The sequence below is a fragment of the Lactuca serriola genome, chromosome 1 (genome assembly GCF_051521515.1).
Source record: "Lactuca serriola cultivar US96UC23 chromosome 1, Lser_US96UC23_V15, whole genome shotgun sequence".
Taxonomy (NCBI): Eukaryota; Viridiplantae; Streptophyta; class Magnoliopsida; order Asterales; family Asteraceae; genus Lactuca; species Lactuca serriola.
Window position 1 is genome coordinate 206,291,160 of NC_136408.1, and position 13,050 is coordinate 206,304,209.

Below are 13,050 nucleotides of genomic sequence, written 5' to 3' on the forward strand. Positions count from 1 at the left end.
TTTGGAACGGAGCCGATCGGTCACGTGGATCCCACGCCCCGCGTACAAAAACAAAGGAGATTGTGCATCTTGTAACACATAAAAGCAATAAACATGGATATTATTTTCGGTGTGATCATAACAGCACTAATGCACCGGATCCCATCAAAACTCCGCAGTTAAGCGTGCTTGGGCGAGACTAGTACTAGGATGGGTGACCCCCTGGGAAGTCCTCGTGTTGCACCCACCTTTTTCGTTGTCCGTTTGCGTTTTTTTTTTTTTTTACATTTTACGTTCAGTTTTTTGGTTTTTTATTCCTTTCTTTCTTGCTATTTCTATGCTCGGGTGCCCTCCGGTTCATGGTTGATGGTTTTCGTATTTTTGGAACGGAGCCGATCAGTCACGTAGATCCCACGCCCCGCGTACCAAAATAAAGAAAGTTCTGCCTCTGGTAACACATAAAAGCAAAGAACATGAATAGTATTTCGTGTGCTATTATACCAGCACTAATGCACCGAATCCCATCAGAACTCCGTAGTAAAGCGTGCTTGGGCGAGAGTAGTACAAGGATGGGTGACCCCCTAGGATGTGCTCGTGTTGCACCCTCTTTTTCGTTGTCCGTTTGCATTTTTTTTACATTTTACGTGCGGTTTTTTAGTTTTTTATCCTTTCTTTCTTGCTATTTCTATGCTCGGGTGTCTTCCGGTTTATGGTTGATGGTTTTCGTATTTTTGGAACGGAGCCGATCGGTCACGTGGATCCCACGCCCCGCGTACCAAAACAAAGAAGGTTTTGCGTCTTGTAACACATAAAAGCAATAAACATGGATAGTATTTCGTGTGCGATCATACCAGCACTAATGCACCGAATCCCATCAGAACTCCGCAGTTAAGCGTGCTTGGGCAAGATTAGTACAAGGATGGGTGACCCCCTTGGAAGTGCTCGTGTTGCACCGTCTTTTTCGTTGTCCGTTTGCATTTTTTTTTACATTATACGTGCTGTTTTTTTGTTTTTTTCCTTTCTTTCTGGCTATTTCTATGCTCTAGTGCCTTCCGGTTTATGGTTGATGGTTTTCGTATTTTTGGAACGGAGCCGATCGGTCACGTGGATCCCACGCCCCGCGTACAAAAACAAAGGAAATTGTGCATCTTGTAACACATAAAAGCAACAAACATGGATATTATTTTCGGTGTGATCATAACAGCACTAATGCACCGGATCCCATCAAAACTCCGCAGTTAAGCGTGCTTGGGCGAGAGTAGTACTAGGATGGGTGACCCCCTGGGAAGTCCTCGTGTTGCACCCACCTTTTTCGTTGTCCGTTTGCGTTTTTTTTTTACATTTTACGTGCGGTTTTTTGGTTTTTTTTTTCCTTTCTTTCTTGCTATTTCTATGCTCGGGTGCCCTCCGGTTCATGGTTGATGGTTTTCGTATTTTTGGAACGGAGCCGATCAGTCACGTAGGTCCCACGCCCCGCGTACCAAAATAAAGGAAGTTCTGCCTCTGGTAACACATAAAAGCAATGAACATGAATAGTATTTCGGGAGCGATCATACCAGCACTAATGCACCGGATCCCATCAGACCTCCGCAGTTAAGCATGCTTGGGCGAGAGTAGTACTAGGATTGGTGACCCCCTGGGAAGTCCTCGTGTTGCACCCTCCTTTTTAGTTTGTCCGTTTGCGTTTTTTTTACATTTTACGTGCAGTTTTTTGTTTTTTTTCCTTTCTTTCTTGCTATTTCTATGCTCGGGTGCCCTCCGGTTCATGGTTGATGGTTTTCGTATTTTTGGAACGGAGTCGATCAGGCACGTAGATCCCACGCCCCGCGTACCAAAACAAATGAGGTTCTGCGTCTGGTAAAACATAAAAGCAATAAACATGGATAGTATTTCGGGTGCGATCATACTAGCACTAATGCATCGAATCCGATCAGAACTCCGAAGTTAAGCGTTCTTGGGCGAGAGTAGTACAAGGATGGGTGACCCCCTGGGAAGTCCTCGTGTTGCACACTATTTTTCGTTGTCCGTTTGCATTTTTTTTTACACTTTACGTGCGGTTTTTTGTTTTTTTTTCCTTTCTTTCTGGCTATTTCTATGCTCGGGTGCCTTCCGGTTTATGGTTGATGGTTTTCGTATTTTTGGAACGGAGCCGATCGGTCACATGGATCCCACGCCCCGCGTACAAAAACAAAGGAGATTCTTCATCTTGTAACACATAAAAGCAATAAACATGGATATTATTTTGGGTGTGATCATAACAGCACTAATGCATCGGATCCCATCAAAACTCCGCAGTTAAGCGTGCTTGGGCGAGAGTAGTACTAGGATGGGTGACCCCCTGGGAAGTCCTCGTGTTGCACCCCCCCCTTTTTCGTTGTCCGTTTGCGTTTTTTTTTTTTTACATTTTACGTGCGGTTTTTTGGTTTTTTTTTTCCTTTCTTTCTTGCTATTTCAATGCTCGGGTGCCCTCCGGTTCATAGTTGATGGTTTTCGTATTTTTGGAACGGAGCCGATCAGTCACGTAGGTCCCACGCCCCGCGTACCAAAATAAAGGAAGTTCTGCCTCTGGTAACACATAAAAGCAATGAACATGAATAGTATTTCGGGAGCAATCATACCAGCACTAATGCACCGGATCCCATCAAACCTCCGTAGTTAAGCGTGCTTGGGCGAGAGTAGCACTAGGATTGGTGACACCCTGGGAAGTCCTCTTGTTGCACCCCCCCTTTTTAGTTTGTCCGTTTGCGTTTTTTTTTTTACATTTTACGTGCGGTTTTTTTTCCTTTCTTTCTTGCTATTTCTATGCTCGGGTGCCCTCCGGTTCATGGTTCATGGTTTTCATATTTTTGGAACGGAGCCGATCGGTCACATGGGTCCCACGCCCCGCGTACCAAAACAAAGTAGGCTCTGCGTCTTGTAACACATAAAAGCAATAAACGTGGATAGTATTTCGTGTGCTATCATACCAGCACTAATGCACCGAATCCCATCAAAACACCGCAGTTAAGCGTGCTTGGGCGAGAGTAGTACAACGATGGGTGACTCCCTGGGATGTGCTCGTGTTGCACCCTCTTTTTCGTTGTCCGTTTGCATTTTTTTTACATTTTACGTGCGGTTTTTTAGTTTTTTATCCTTTCTTTCTTGCTATTTCTATGCTCGGGTGCCTTCCGGTTTATGGTTGATGGTTTTCGTATTTTTGGAACGGAGCCGATCGGTCACGTGGATCCCACACCCCGCGTACCAAAACAAAGAAGGTTCTGCGTCTTGTAACACATAAAAGCAATAAACATGGATAGTATTTCGTGTGCGCTCATACCAGCACTAATGCACCGAATCCCATCAGAACTCCGCAGTTAAGCGTGCTTGGGCAAGATTAGTACAAGGATGGGTGACCCCCTTGGAAGTGCTCGTGTTGCACCCTCTTTTTCGTTGTCCGTTTACATTTTTTTTTTACATTATGCGTGCTGTTTTTTTGTTTTTTTCCTTTCTTTCTGGCTATTTCTATGCTCGAGTGCCTTCCGGTTTATGGTTGATGGTTTTCGTATTTTTGGAACAGAGCCGATCGGTCATGTAGATCCCACGCCCCGCGTACAAAAACAAAGGAGATTGTGCATCTTGTAACACATAAAAGCAATAAATATGGATATTATTTTGGGTGTGATCATAACAGCACTAATGCACCGGATCCCATCAAAACTCCGCAGTTAAGCGTGCTTGGGCGAGAGTAGTACTAGAATGGGTGACCCCCTGGGAAGTCCTCGTGTTGCACCCACCTTTTTCGTTGTCCGTTTGCGTTTTTTTTTTTTTTTTTTTTTACATTTTACGTGCGGTTTTTTGGTTTTTTTTCCTTTCTTTCTTGCTATTTCTATGCTCGGGTGTCCTCCGGTTCATAGTTCATGGTTTTCGTATTTTTGGAACGGAGTCGATCGGTCACATGGGTCCCACGCCCCGCATACCAAAACAAAGAAGGTTCTGCGTCTTGTAACACATAAAGCAATAAACATGGATAGTATTTCGTGTGCGATCATACCTGCACTAATGCACCGAATCCCATCAGAACTCCGTAGTTAAGCATGCTTGGGCAAAAGTACTACAAGGATGGGTGACCCCCTGGGAAGTGCTCGTGTTGCACCCTCATTTTCGTTGTCCGTTTGCATTTTTTTTTTATGTTTTACGTATTGTTTTTTTGTTTTTTTCATTTCTTTCTGGCTATTTCTATGCTCGGGTGCCTTCCGGTTTATGGTTGATGGTTTTCGTATTTTTGGAACGGAGCCGATCAGTCACGTAGGTCCCACGCCCCGCGTACCAAAATAAAGGAAGTTCTGCCTCTGGTAACACATAAAAGCAATGAACATGAATAGTATTTCGGGAGCGATCATACCAGCACTAATGCACTGGATCCCATCAGACGTCCGCAGTTAAGCATGCTTGGGCGAGAGTAGTACTAGGATTGGTGACCCCCTGGGAAGTCCTCGTGTTGCACCCCCCTTTTTAGTTTGTCCGTTTGCGTTTTTTTTACATTTTACGTGCAGTTTTTTGTTTTTTTTCCTTTCTTTCTTGCTATTTCTATGCTCGGGTGCCCTCCGGTTCATGGTTGATGGTTTTCGTATTTTTGGAACGGAGCCGATCAGTCACGTAGGTCCCACGCCCCGCGTACCAAAACAAATGAGGTTCTGCGTCTGGTAAAACATAAAAGCAATAAACATGGATAGTATTTCGGGTGCGATCATACTAGCACTAATGCATCGAATCCGATCAGAACTCCGAAGTTAAGCGTTCTTGGGCGAGAGTAGTACAAGGATGGGTGACCCCCTGGGAAGTCCTCCTGTTGCACACTATTTTTCGTTGTCCGTTTGCATTTTTTTTTACACTTTACGTGCGGTTTTTTGTTTTTTTTTCCTTTCTTTCTGGCTATTTCTATGCTCGGGTGCCTTCCGGTTTATGGTTGATGGTTTTCGTATTTTTGGAACGGAGCCGATCGGTCACATGGATCCCACGCCCCGCGTACAAAAACAAAGGAGATTCTTCATCTTGTAACACATAAAAGCAATAAACATGGATATTATTTTGGGTGTGATCATAACAGCACTAATGCACCGGATCCCATCAAAACTCCGCAATTAAGCGTGCTTGGGCGAGAGTAGTACTAGGATGGGTGACCCCCTGGGAAGTCCACGTGTTGCACACCCCCCCCTTTTTCGTTGTCCGTTTGCGTTTTTTTTTTTTTACATTTTACGTGCGGTTTTTTGGTTTTTTTTTTCCTTTCTTTCTTGCTATTTCAATGCTCGGGTGCCCTCCGGTTCATGGTTGATGGTTTTCGTATTTTTGGAACGGAGCCGATCAGTCACGTAGGTCCCACGCCCCGCGTACCAAAATAAAGGAAGTTCTGCCTCTGGTAACACATAAAAGCAATGAACATGAATAGTATTTCGGGAGCAATTATACCAGCACTAATGCACCGGATCCCATCAAACCTCCGTAGTTAAGCGTGCTTGGGCGAGAGTAGTACTAGGATTGGTGACACCCTGGGAAGTCCTCTTGTTGCACCCCCCTTTTTAGTTTGTCCGTTTGCGTTTTTTTTTTTTACATTTTACGTGCGGTTTTTTTTCCTTTCTTTCTTGCTATTTCTATGCTCGGGTGCCCTCCGGTTCATGGTTCATGGTTTTCATATTTTAGGAACGGAGCCGATCGGTCACATGGGTCCCACGCCCCGCGTACCAAAACAAAGTAGGCTCTGCGTCTTGTAACACATAAAAGCAATAAACATGGATAGTATTTCGTGTGCTATCATACCAGCACTAATGCACCGAATCACATCAAAACTCCGCAGTTAAGCGTGCTTGGGCGAGAGTAGTACAACGATGGGTGACTCCCTGGGATGTGCTCGTGTTGCACCCTCTTTTTCGTTGTCCGTTTGCATTTTTTTTACATTTTACGTGCGGTTTTTAAGTTTTTTTATCCTTTCTTTCTTGCTATTTCTATGCTCGGGTGCCTTCCGGTTTATGGTTGATGGTTTTCGTATTTTTGGAACGGAGCCGATCGGTCACGTGGATCCCACGCCCCGCGTACCAAAACAAAGAAGGTTCTGCGTCTTGTAACACATAAAAGCAATAAACATGGATAGTATTTCGTGTGCGATCATACCAGCACTAATGCACCGAATCCCATCAGAACTCCGCAGTTAAGCGTGCTTGGGCAAGATTAGTACAAGGATGGGTGACCCCCTTGGAAGTGCTCGTGTTGCACCCTCTTTTTCGTTGTCCGTTTGCATTTTTTTTTACATTATACGTGCTGTTTTTTTGTTTTTTTCCTTTCTTTCTGGCTATTTCTATGCTCGGGTGCCTTCCGGTTTATGGTTGATGGTTTTCGTATTTTTGGAACAGAGCCGATCGGTCACGTGGATCCCACGCCCCGCGTACAAAAACAAAGGAGATTGTGCATCTTGTAACACATAAAAGCAATAAACATGGATATTATTTTGGGTTTGATCATAACATCACTAATGCACCGGATCCCATCAAAACTCCGCAGTTAAGCGTGCTTGGGCGAGAGTAGTACTAGGATGGGTGACCCCCTGGGAAGTCCTCGTGTTGCACCCACCTTTTTCGTTGTCCGTTTGCGTTTTTTTTTTTTTTTTTTTACATTTTACGTGCGGTTTTTGTTTTTTTTTCCTTTCTTTCTTGCTATTTCTATGCTCGGGTGCCCTCCGGTTCATGGTTGATGGTTTTTGTATTTTTGGAACGGAGCCGATCAGTCACGTAGGTCCCACGCCCCGCGTACCAAAATAAAGGAAGTTCTGCCTCTGGTAACACATAAAAGGAATGAACATGAATAGTATTTCGGGAGCGATCATACCAGCACTAATGCACCGGATCCCATCAGACCTCCGCAGTTAAGCGTGCTTGGGCGAGAGTAGTACTAGGATTGGTGACCCCCTGGGAAGTCCTCGTGTTGCACCCCCCCTTTTTAGTTTGTCCGTTTGCGTTTTTTTTTTTTACATTTTACGTGCGGTTTATTGTTTTTTTTTTCCTTTCTTTCTTGCTATTTCTATGCTCGGGTGCCCTCCGGTTCATGGTTCATGGTTTTCGTATTTTTGGAACGGAGTCGATCGGTCACATGGGTCCCACGCCCCGCATACCAAAACAAAGAAGGTTCTGCGTCTTGTAACACATAAAAGCAATAAACATGGATGGTATTTCGTGTGCGATCATACCTGCACTAATGCACCGAATCCCATCAGAACTCCGTAGTTAAGCATGCTTGGGCAAGAGTACTACAAGGATGGGTGACCCCCTGGGAAGTGCTCGTGTTGCACCCTCATTTTCGTTGTCCGTTTGCATTTTTTTTTATATTTTACGTGTTGTTTTTTTGTGTTTTTCATTTTTTTCTGGCTATTTCTATGCTCGGGTGCCTTCTGGTTTATGGGTGATGGTTTTCGTATTTTTGGAACGGAGCCGATCGGTCACGTGGATCCCATGCCCCGCGTACAAAAACAAAGGAGATTATGCGTCTTGTAACACATAAAAGCAATAAACATGGATATTATTTTGGGTGTGATCATAACAGCACTAATGCACCGGATCCCATCAGAACTCCGCAGTTAAGCGTGCTTGGGTGAGAGTAGTACTTGGATTGGTGACGCCCTGGGAAGTCCTCGTTTTGCACCCTCCTTTTTCGTTGTCCGTTTGCCTTTTTTTTTTTTTACATTTTACGTGCGGTTTTTTGGTTTTTTTTCATTCTTTCTTGCTATTTCTATGCTCGGGTGCCCTCCGGTTCATGGTTGATGGTTTTCGTATTTTTGGAACGGAGCCGATCAGTCACGTAGGTCCCACGCCCCGCGTACCAAAACAAATGAGGTTCTGCGTCTGGTAAAACATAAAAGCAATAAACATGGATAGTATTTCGGGTGCGATCATACTAGCACTAACGCATCGAATCCGATCAGAACTCCGAAGTTAAGCGTTCTTGGGCGAGAGTAGTACAAGGATGGGTGACCCCCTGGGAAGTCCTCGTGTTGCACACTATTTTTCGTTGTCCGTTTGCATTTTTTTTTTTACACTTTACGTGCGGTTTTTTGTTTTTTTTCCTTTCTTTCTGGCTATTTCTATGCTCGGGTGCCTTCCGGTTTATGGTTGATGGTTTTCGTATTTTTGGAACGGAGCCGATCGGTCACATGGATCCCACGCCCCGCGTACAAAAACAAAGGAGATTCTGCATCTTGTAACACATAAAAGCAATAAACATGGATATTATTTTGGGTGTGATCAAAACAGCACTAATGCACCGGATCCCATCAAAACTCCGCAGTTAAGCGTGCTTGGGCGAGAGTAGTACTAAGATGGGTGACCCCCTGGGAAGTCCTCGTGTTGCACCCCCCCCCTCCTTTTTCGTTGTCCGTTTGCGTTTTTTTTTTTTTTACATTTTACGTGCGGTTTTTTGGTTTTTTTTTTTTCCTTTCTTTCTTGCTATTTCTATGCTCGGGTGCCCTCCGGTTCATGGTTGATGGTTTTCGTATTTTTCGAACGGAGCCGATCAGTCACGTAGGTCCCACGCCCCGCGAACCAAAATAAAGGAAGTTCTGCCTCTGGTAACACATAAAAGCAATGAACATGAATAGTATTTCGGGAGCAATCATACCAGCACTAATGCACCGGATCCCATCAAACCTCCGTAGTTAAGTGTGCTTGGGCGAGAGTAGTACTAGGATTGGTGACACCCTGGGAAGTCCTCTTGTTGCACCCCCCTTTTTAGTTTGTCCGTTTGCGTTTTTTTTTTTACATTTTACGTGCGTTTTTTTTTCCTTTCTTTCTTGCTATTTCTATGCTCGGGTGCCCTCCGGTTCATGGTTCATGGTTCATGGTTTTCATATTTTTGGAACGGAGCCGATCGGTCACATGGGTCCCACGCCCCGCGTACCAAAACAAAGTAGGCTCTGCGTCTTGTAACACATAAAAGCAATAAACATGGATAGTATTTCGTGTGCTATCATACCAGCACTAATGCACCGAATCCCATCAAAACTCCGCAGTTAAGCGTGCTTGGGCGAGAGTAGTACAACGATGGGTGACTCCCTGGGATGTGCTCGTGTTGCACCCTCTTTTTCGTTGTCCGTTTGCATTTTTTTTACATTTTACGTGCGGTTTTTAAGTTTTTTATCCTTTCTTTCTTGCTATTTCTATGCTCGGGTGCCTTCCGGTTTATGGTTGATGGTTTTCGTATTTTTGGAACGGAGCCGATCGGTCACGTGGATCCCATGCCCCGCGTACCAAAACAAAGAAGGTTCTGCGTCTTGTAACACATAAAAGCAATAAACATGGATAGTATTTCGTGTGCGATCATACCAGCACTAATGCACCGAATCCCATCAGAACTCTGCAGTTAAGCGTGCTTGGGCAAGATTAGTACAAGGATGGGTGACCCCCTTGGAAGTGCTCGTGTTGCACCCTCTTTTTCGTTGTCCGTTTGCATTTTTTTTTTACATTATACGTGCTGTTTTTTTGTTTTTTTCCTTTCTTTCTGGCTATTTCTATGCTCGGGTGCCTTCCGGTTTATGGTTGATGGTTTTCGTATTTTTGGAACAGAGCCGATCGGTCACGTGGATCCCACGCCCCGCGTACAAAAACAAAGGAGATTGTGCATCTTGTAACACATAAAAGCAATAAACATGGATATTATTTTGGGTGTGATCATAACATCACTAATGCACCCGATCCCATCAAAACTCCGCAGTTAAGCGTGCTTGGGCGAGAGTAGTACTAGGATGGGTGACCCCCTGGGAAGTCCTCGTGTTGCACCCACCTTTTTCGTTGTCCGTTTGCGTTTTTTTTTTTTTTTTTTTACATTTTACCTGCGGTTTTTGGTTTTTTTTCCTTTCTTTCTTGCTATTTCTATGCTCGGGTGCCCTCCGGTTCATGGTTGATGGTTTTTGTATTTTTGGAACGGAGCCGATCAGTCACGTAGGTCCCACGCCCCGCGTACCAAAATAAAGGAAGTTCTGCCTCTGGTAACACATAAAAGCAATGAACATGAATAGTATTTCGGGAGCGATCATACCAGCACTAATGCACCGGATCCCATCAGACCTCCGCAGTTAAGCGTGCTTGGGCGAGAGTAGTACTAGGATTGGTGACCCCCTGGGAAGTCCTCGTGTTGCACCCCCCCCTTTTTAGTTTGTCCGTTTGCGTTTTTTTTTTACATTTTACGTGCGGTTTTTTGTTTTTTTTTTCCTTTCTTTCTTGCTATTTCTATGCTCGGGTGCCCTCCGGTTCATGGTTCATGGTTTTCGTATTTTTGGAACGGAGTCGATCGGTCACATGGGTCCCACGCCCCGCATACCAAAACAAAGAAGGTTCTGCGTCTTGTAACACATAAAAGCAATAAACATGGATAGTATTTCGTGTGCGATCATACCTGCACTAATGCACCGAATCCCATCAGAACTCCGTAGTTAAGCATGCTTGGGCAAGAGTACTACAAGGATGGGTGACCCCCTGGGAAGTGCTCGTGTTGCACCCTCATTTTCGTTGTCCGTTTGCATTTTTTTTATATTTTACGTGTTGTTTTTTTGTTTTTTTCATTTCTTTCTGGCTATTTCTATGCTCGGGTGCCTTCCGGTTTATGGTTGATGGTTTTCGTATTTTTGGAACGGAGCCGATCGGTCACGTGGATCCCACGCCCCGCGTACAAAAACAAAGGAGATTATGCGTCTCGTAACACATAAAAGCAATAAACATGGATATTATTTTGGGTGTGATCATAACAGCACTAATGCACCGGATCCCATCAGAACTCCGCAGTTAAGTGTGCTTGGGTGAGAGTAGTACTTGGATTGGTGACGCCCTGGGAAGTCCTCGTTTTGCACCCTCCTTTTTCGTTGTCCGTTTGCCTTTTTTTTTTTTTTACATTTTACGTGCGGTTTTTTGGTTTTTTTCCATTCTTTCTTGCTATTTCTATGCTCGGGTGCCCTCCGGTTCATGGTTGATGGTTTTCGTATTTTTGGAACGGAGCCGATCAGTCACGTAGGTCCCACGCCCCGCGTACCAAAACAAATGAGGTTCTGCGTCTGGTAAAACATAAAAGCAATAAACATGGATAGTATTTCGGGTGCGATCATACTGGCACTAATGCATCGAATCCGATCAGAACTCCGAAGTAAAGCGTTCTTGGGCGAGAGTAGTACAAGGATGGGTGACCCCCTGGGAAGTCCTCGTGTTGCACACTATTTTTCGTTGTCCGTTTGCATTTTTTTTTACACTTTACGTGCGGTTTTTTGTTTTTTTTTCCTTTCTTTCTGGCTATTTCTATGCTCGGGTGCCTTCCGGTTTATGGTTGATGGTTTTCGTATTTTTGGAACGGAGCCGATCGGTCACATGGATCCCATGCCCCGCGTACAAAAACAAAGGAGATTATGCGTCTTGTAACACATAAAAGCAATAAACATGGATATTATTTTGGGTGTGATCATAACAGCAGTAATGCACCGGATCCCATCAGAACTCCGCAGTTAAGCGTGCTTGGGCGAGAGTAGTACTAGGATTGGTGACCCCCTGGGAAATCCTTGTGTTGCACCCCCCTTTTTCGTTGTCCGTTTGCGTTTTCTTTTTACATTTTACGTGCGGTTTTTTGGTTTTTTTCCATTCTTTCTTGCTATTTCTATGCTCGGGTGCCCTCCGGTTCATGGCTGATGGTTTTCGTATTTTTGGAACGGAGCCGATCGGTCACATGGGTCCCACGCCCCGCGTACCAAAACAAAGTAGGCTCTGCGTCTTGTAACACATAAAAGCAATAAACATGGATAGTATTTTGTGTGCTATCATACCGGCACTAATGCACTGAATCCCATCAGAACTCCGCAGTTAAGCGTGCTTGGGCGAGAGTAGTACAAGGATGGGTGACCCCCTGGGATGTGCTCGTGTTGCACCCTCTTTTTCGTTGTCCGTTTGCATTTTTTTTGACATTTTACGTGCGGTTTTTTGGTTTTTTATCCTTTCTTTCTTGCTATTTCTATGCTCGGGTGCCTTCCGATTTATGGTTGATGGTTTTCGAATTTTTGGAACGGAGCCGATCGGTCACGTGGATCCCACGCCCCGCGTACAAAAACAAAGGAGATTCTGCATCTTGTAACACATAAAAGCAATAAACATGGATATTATTTTGGGTGTGATCATAACAGCACTAATGCACCGGATCCCATCAAAACTCCGCAGTTAAGCGTGCTTGGGCGAGAGTAGTACTAGGATGGGTGACCCCCTGGGAAGTCCTCGTGTTGCACCCCCCTTTTTCGTTGTCCGTTTGCGTTTTTGTTTTTTTACATTTAACGTGCGGTTTTTTGGTTTTTTTTCCTTTATTTCTTGCTATTTCTATGCTCGGGTGCCCTCCGGTTCATGGTTGATGGTTTTCGTATTTTTGGAACGGAGCCGATCAGTCACGTAGGTCCCACGCCCCGCGTACCAAAATAAAGGAAGTTCTGCCTCTGGTAACACATAAAAGCAATGAACATGAATAGTATTTCGGGAGCGATCATACCAGCACTAATGCACCGGATCCCATCAGACCTCCGCAGTTAAGCGTGCTTGGGCGAGAGTAGTACTAGGATTGGTGACCCCCTGGGAAGTCCTCGTGTTGCACCCCCCCTTTTTAGTTTGTCCGTTTGCGTTTTTTTTTTTACATTTTACGTGCGGTTTTTTGTTTTTTTTCCTTTCTTTCTTGCTATTTCTATGCTCGGGTGCCCTCCGGTTCATGGTTCATGGTTTTCGTATTTTTGGAACGGAGTCGATCGGTCACATGGGTCCCACGCCCCGCATACCAAAACAAAGAAGGTTCTGCGTCTTGTAACACATAAAAGCAATAAACATGGATAGTATTTCGTGTGCGATCATACCTGCACTAATGCACCGAATCCCATCAGAACTCCGCAGTTAAGCGTGCTTGGGCAAGATTAGTACAAGGATGGGTGACCCCCTTGGAAGTGCTCGTGTTGCACCCTCTTTTTCGTTGTCCGTTTGCATTTTTTTTTTTACATTATACGTGCTGTTTTGTTTGTTTTTTTCCTTTCTTTCTGGCTATTTCTAT

General features: G+C 44.6%; 30 non-coding genes and 7 pseudogenes across 30 annotated transcripts; all 37 read left to right on the forward strand.

Moving 5' to 3' along the window:
- Window positions 1-107: 107 nt before the first annotated feature.
- On the forward strand, window positions 108-226 carry LOC145077792 (5S ribosomal RNA). The gene has a single exon (XR_013693405.1). It is a non-coding gene; the product is annotated as a 5S ribosomal RNA (ribosomal RNA).
- A 240-nt stretch (window positions 227-466) lies between these two features.
- LOC145079917 (5S ribosomal RNA) lies at window positions 467-585 on the forward strand (annotated as a pseudogene).
- Window positions 586-816: 231 nt separating this feature from the next.
- On the forward strand, window positions 817-935 carry LOC145079263 (5S ribosomal RNA). The gene has a single exon (XR_013694780.1). It is a non-coding gene; the product is annotated as a 5S ribosomal RNA (ribosomal RNA).
- Window positions 936-1,166: 231 nt separating this feature from the next.
- On the forward strand, window positions 1,167-1,285 carry LOC145076445 (5S ribosomal RNA). The gene has a single exon (XR_013692677.1). It is a non-coding gene; the product is annotated as a 5S ribosomal RNA (ribosomal RNA).
- A 236-nt stretch (window positions 1,286-1,521) lies between these two features.
- Window positions 1,522-1,640, forward strand: LOC145074405 (5S ribosomal RNA). Its single transcript, XR_013691834.1, has one exon. It is a non-coding gene; the product is annotated as a 5S ribosomal RNA (ribosomal RNA).
- A 232-nt stretch (window positions 1,641-1,872) lies between these two features.
- LOC145079355 (5S ribosomal RNA) lies at window positions 1,873-1,991 on the forward strand. Its single transcript, XR_013694875.1, has one exon. It is a non-coding gene; the product is annotated as a 5S ribosomal RNA (ribosomal RNA).
- A 232-nt stretch (window positions 1,992-2,223) lies between these two features.
- On the forward strand, window positions 2,224-2,342 carry LOC145074582 (5S ribosomal RNA). The gene has a single exon (XR_013691921.1). It is a non-coding gene; the product is annotated as a 5S ribosomal RNA (ribosomal RNA).
- A 241-nt stretch (window positions 2,343-2,583) lies between these two features.
- Window positions 2,584-2,702, forward strand: LOC145079324 (5S ribosomal RNA). Its single transcript, XR_013694845.1, has one exon. It is a non-coding gene; the product is annotated as a 5S ribosomal RNA (ribosomal RNA).
- Window positions 2,703-2,931: 229 nt separating this feature from the next.
- LOC145080419 (5S ribosomal RNA) lies at window positions 2,932-3,050 on the forward strand (annotated as a pseudogene).
- Window positions 3,051-3,281: 231 nt separating this feature from the next.
- LOC145079069 (5S ribosomal RNA) lies at window positions 3,282-3,400 on the forward strand. Its single transcript, XR_013694594.1, has one exon. It is a non-coding gene; the product is annotated as a 5S ribosomal RNA (ribosomal RNA).
- A 232-nt stretch (window positions 3,401-3,632) lies between these two features.
- LOC145074277 (5S ribosomal RNA) lies at window positions 3,633-3,751 on the forward strand. The gene has a single exon (XR_013691775.1). It is a non-coding gene; the product is annotated as a 5S ribosomal RNA (ribosomal RNA).
- A 244-nt stretch (window positions 3,752-3,995) lies between these two features.
- LOC145080015 (5S ribosomal RNA) lies at window positions 3,996-4,114 on the forward strand (annotated as a pseudogene).
- Window positions 4,115-4,346: 232 nt separating this feature from the next.
- LOC145078926 (5S ribosomal RNA) lies at window positions 4,347-4,465 on the forward strand. The gene has a single exon (XR_013694457.1). It is a non-coding gene; the product is annotated as a 5S ribosomal RNA (ribosomal RNA).
- Window positions 4,466-4,697: 232 nt separating this feature from the next.
- Window positions 4,698-4,816, forward strand: LOC145080196 (5S ribosomal RNA; annotated as a pseudogene).
- A 232-nt stretch (window positions 4,817-5,048) lies between these two features.
- Window positions 5,049-5,167, forward strand: LOC145077880 (5S ribosomal RNA). Its single transcript, XR_013693488.1, has one exon. It is a non-coding gene; the product is annotated as a 5S ribosomal RNA (ribosomal RNA).
- Window positions 5,168-5,410: 243 nt separating this feature from the next.
- On the forward strand, window positions 5,411-5,529 carry LOC145078816 (5S ribosomal RNA). Its single transcript, XR_013694348.1, has one exon. It is a non-coding gene; the product is annotated as a 5S ribosomal RNA (ribosomal RNA).
- A 229-nt stretch (window positions 5,530-5,758) lies between these two features.
- Window positions 5,759-5,877, forward strand: LOC145080340 (5S ribosomal RNA; annotated as a pseudogene).
- Window positions 5,878-6,109: 232 nt separating this feature from the next.
- LOC145078785 (5S ribosomal RNA) lies at window positions 6,110-6,228 on the forward strand. Its single transcript, XR_013694317.1, has one exon. It is a non-coding gene; the product is annotated as a 5S ribosomal RNA (ribosomal RNA).
- Window positions 6,229-6,459: 231 nt separating this feature from the next.
- LOC145079267 (5S ribosomal RNA) lies at window positions 6,460-6,578 on the forward strand. Its single transcript, XR_013694785.1, has one exon. It is a non-coding gene; the product is annotated as a 5S ribosomal RNA (ribosomal RNA).
- A 242-nt stretch (window positions 6,579-6,820) lies between these two features.
- On the forward strand, window positions 6,821-6,939 carry LOC145085511 (5S ribosomal RNA). Its single transcript, XR_013699909.1, has one exon. It is a non-coding gene; the product is annotated as a 5S ribosomal RNA (ribosomal RNA).
- Window positions 6,940-7,178: 239 nt separating this feature from the next.
- Window positions 7,179-7,297, forward strand: LOC145079416 (5S ribosomal RNA). The gene has a single exon (XR_013694931.1). It is a non-coding gene; the product is annotated as a 5S ribosomal RNA (ribosomal RNA).
- Window positions 7,298-7,528: 231 nt separating this feature from the next.
- LOC145076998 (5S ribosomal RNA) lies at window positions 7,529-7,647 on the forward strand. The gene has a single exon (XR_013692905.1). It is a non-coding gene; the product is annotated as a 5S ribosomal RNA (ribosomal RNA).
- A 236-nt stretch (window positions 7,648-7,883) lies between these two features.
- LOC145079387 (5S ribosomal RNA) lies at window positions 7,884-8,002 on the forward strand. The gene has a single exon (XR_013694903.1). It is a non-coding gene; the product is annotated as a 5S ribosomal RNA (ribosomal RNA).
- Window positions 8,003-8,235: 233 nt separating this feature from the next.
- On the forward strand, window positions 8,236-8,354 carry LOC145074766 (5S ribosomal RNA). The gene has a single exon (XR_013692107.1). It is a non-coding gene; the product is annotated as a 5S ribosomal RNA (ribosomal RNA).
- A 248-nt stretch (window positions 8,355-8,602) lies between these two features.
- Window positions 8,603-8,721, forward strand: LOC145078754 (5S ribosomal RNA). Its single transcript, XR_013694286.1, has one exon. It is a non-coding gene; the product is annotated as a 5S ribosomal RNA (ribosomal RNA).
- A 235-nt stretch (window positions 8,722-8,956) lies between these two features.
- LOC145080120 (5S ribosomal RNA) lies at window positions 8,957-9,075 on the forward strand (annotated as a pseudogene).
- Window positions 9,076-9,306: 231 nt separating this feature from the next.
- Window positions 9,307-9,425, forward strand: LOC145079111 (5S ribosomal RNA). Its single transcript, XR_013694635.1, has one exon. It is a non-coding gene; the product is annotated as a 5S ribosomal RNA (ribosomal RNA).
- A 232-nt stretch (window positions 9,426-9,657) lies between these two features.
- Window positions 9,658-9,776, forward strand: LOC145079211 (5S ribosomal RNA). Its single transcript, XR_013694730.1, has one exon. It is a non-coding gene; the product is annotated as a 5S ribosomal RNA (ribosomal RNA).
- Window positions 9,777-10,018: 242 nt separating this feature from the next.
- On the forward strand, window positions 10,019-10,137 carry LOC145085512 (5S ribosomal RNA). The gene has a single exon (XR_013699910.1). It is a non-coding gene; the product is annotated as a 5S ribosomal RNA (ribosomal RNA).
- A 238-nt stretch (window positions 10,138-10,375) lies between these two features.
- On the forward strand, window positions 10,376-10,494 carry LOC145079417 (5S ribosomal RNA). The gene has a single exon (XR_013694932.1). It is a non-coding gene; the product is annotated as a 5S ribosomal RNA (ribosomal RNA).
- Window positions 10,495-10,724: 230 nt separating this feature from the next.
- On the forward strand, window positions 10,725-10,843 carry LOC145078598 (5S ribosomal RNA). The gene has a single exon (XR_013694137.1). It is a non-coding gene; the product is annotated as a 5S ribosomal RNA (ribosomal RNA).
- Window positions 10,844-11,080: 237 nt separating this feature from the next.
- On the forward strand, window positions 11,081-11,199 carry LOC145079615 (5S ribosomal RNA; annotated as a pseudogene).
- A 232-nt stretch (window positions 11,200-11,431) lies between these two features.
- LOC145078619 (5S ribosomal RNA) lies at window positions 11,432-11,550 on the forward strand. The gene has a single exon (XR_013694158.1). It is a non-coding gene; the product is annotated as a 5S ribosomal RNA (ribosomal RNA).
- A 233-nt stretch (window positions 11,551-11,783) lies between these two features.
- LOC145079256 (5S ribosomal RNA) lies at window positions 11,784-11,902 on the forward strand. The gene has a single exon (XR_013694774.1). It is a non-coding gene; the product is annotated as a 5S ribosomal RNA (ribosomal RNA).
- Window positions 11,903-12,134: 232 nt separating this feature from the next.
- Window positions 12,135-12,253, forward strand: LOC145085692 (5S ribosomal RNA). Its single transcript, XR_013700083.1, has one exon. It is a non-coding gene; the product is annotated as a 5S ribosomal RNA (ribosomal RNA).
- A 237-nt stretch (window positions 12,254-12,490) lies between these two features.
- Window positions 12,491-12,609, forward strand: LOC145085513 (5S ribosomal RNA). The gene has a single exon (XR_013699911.1). It is a non-coding gene; the product is annotated as a 5S ribosomal RNA (ribosomal RNA).
- A 236-nt stretch (window positions 12,610-12,845) lies between these two features.
- On the forward strand, window positions 12,846-12,964 carry LOC145078902 (5S ribosomal RNA). Its single transcript, XR_013694430.1, has one exon. It is a non-coding gene; the product is annotated as a 5S ribosomal RNA (ribosomal RNA).
- The last annotated feature ends 86 nt before the right edge of the window (window positions 12,965-13,050 follow it).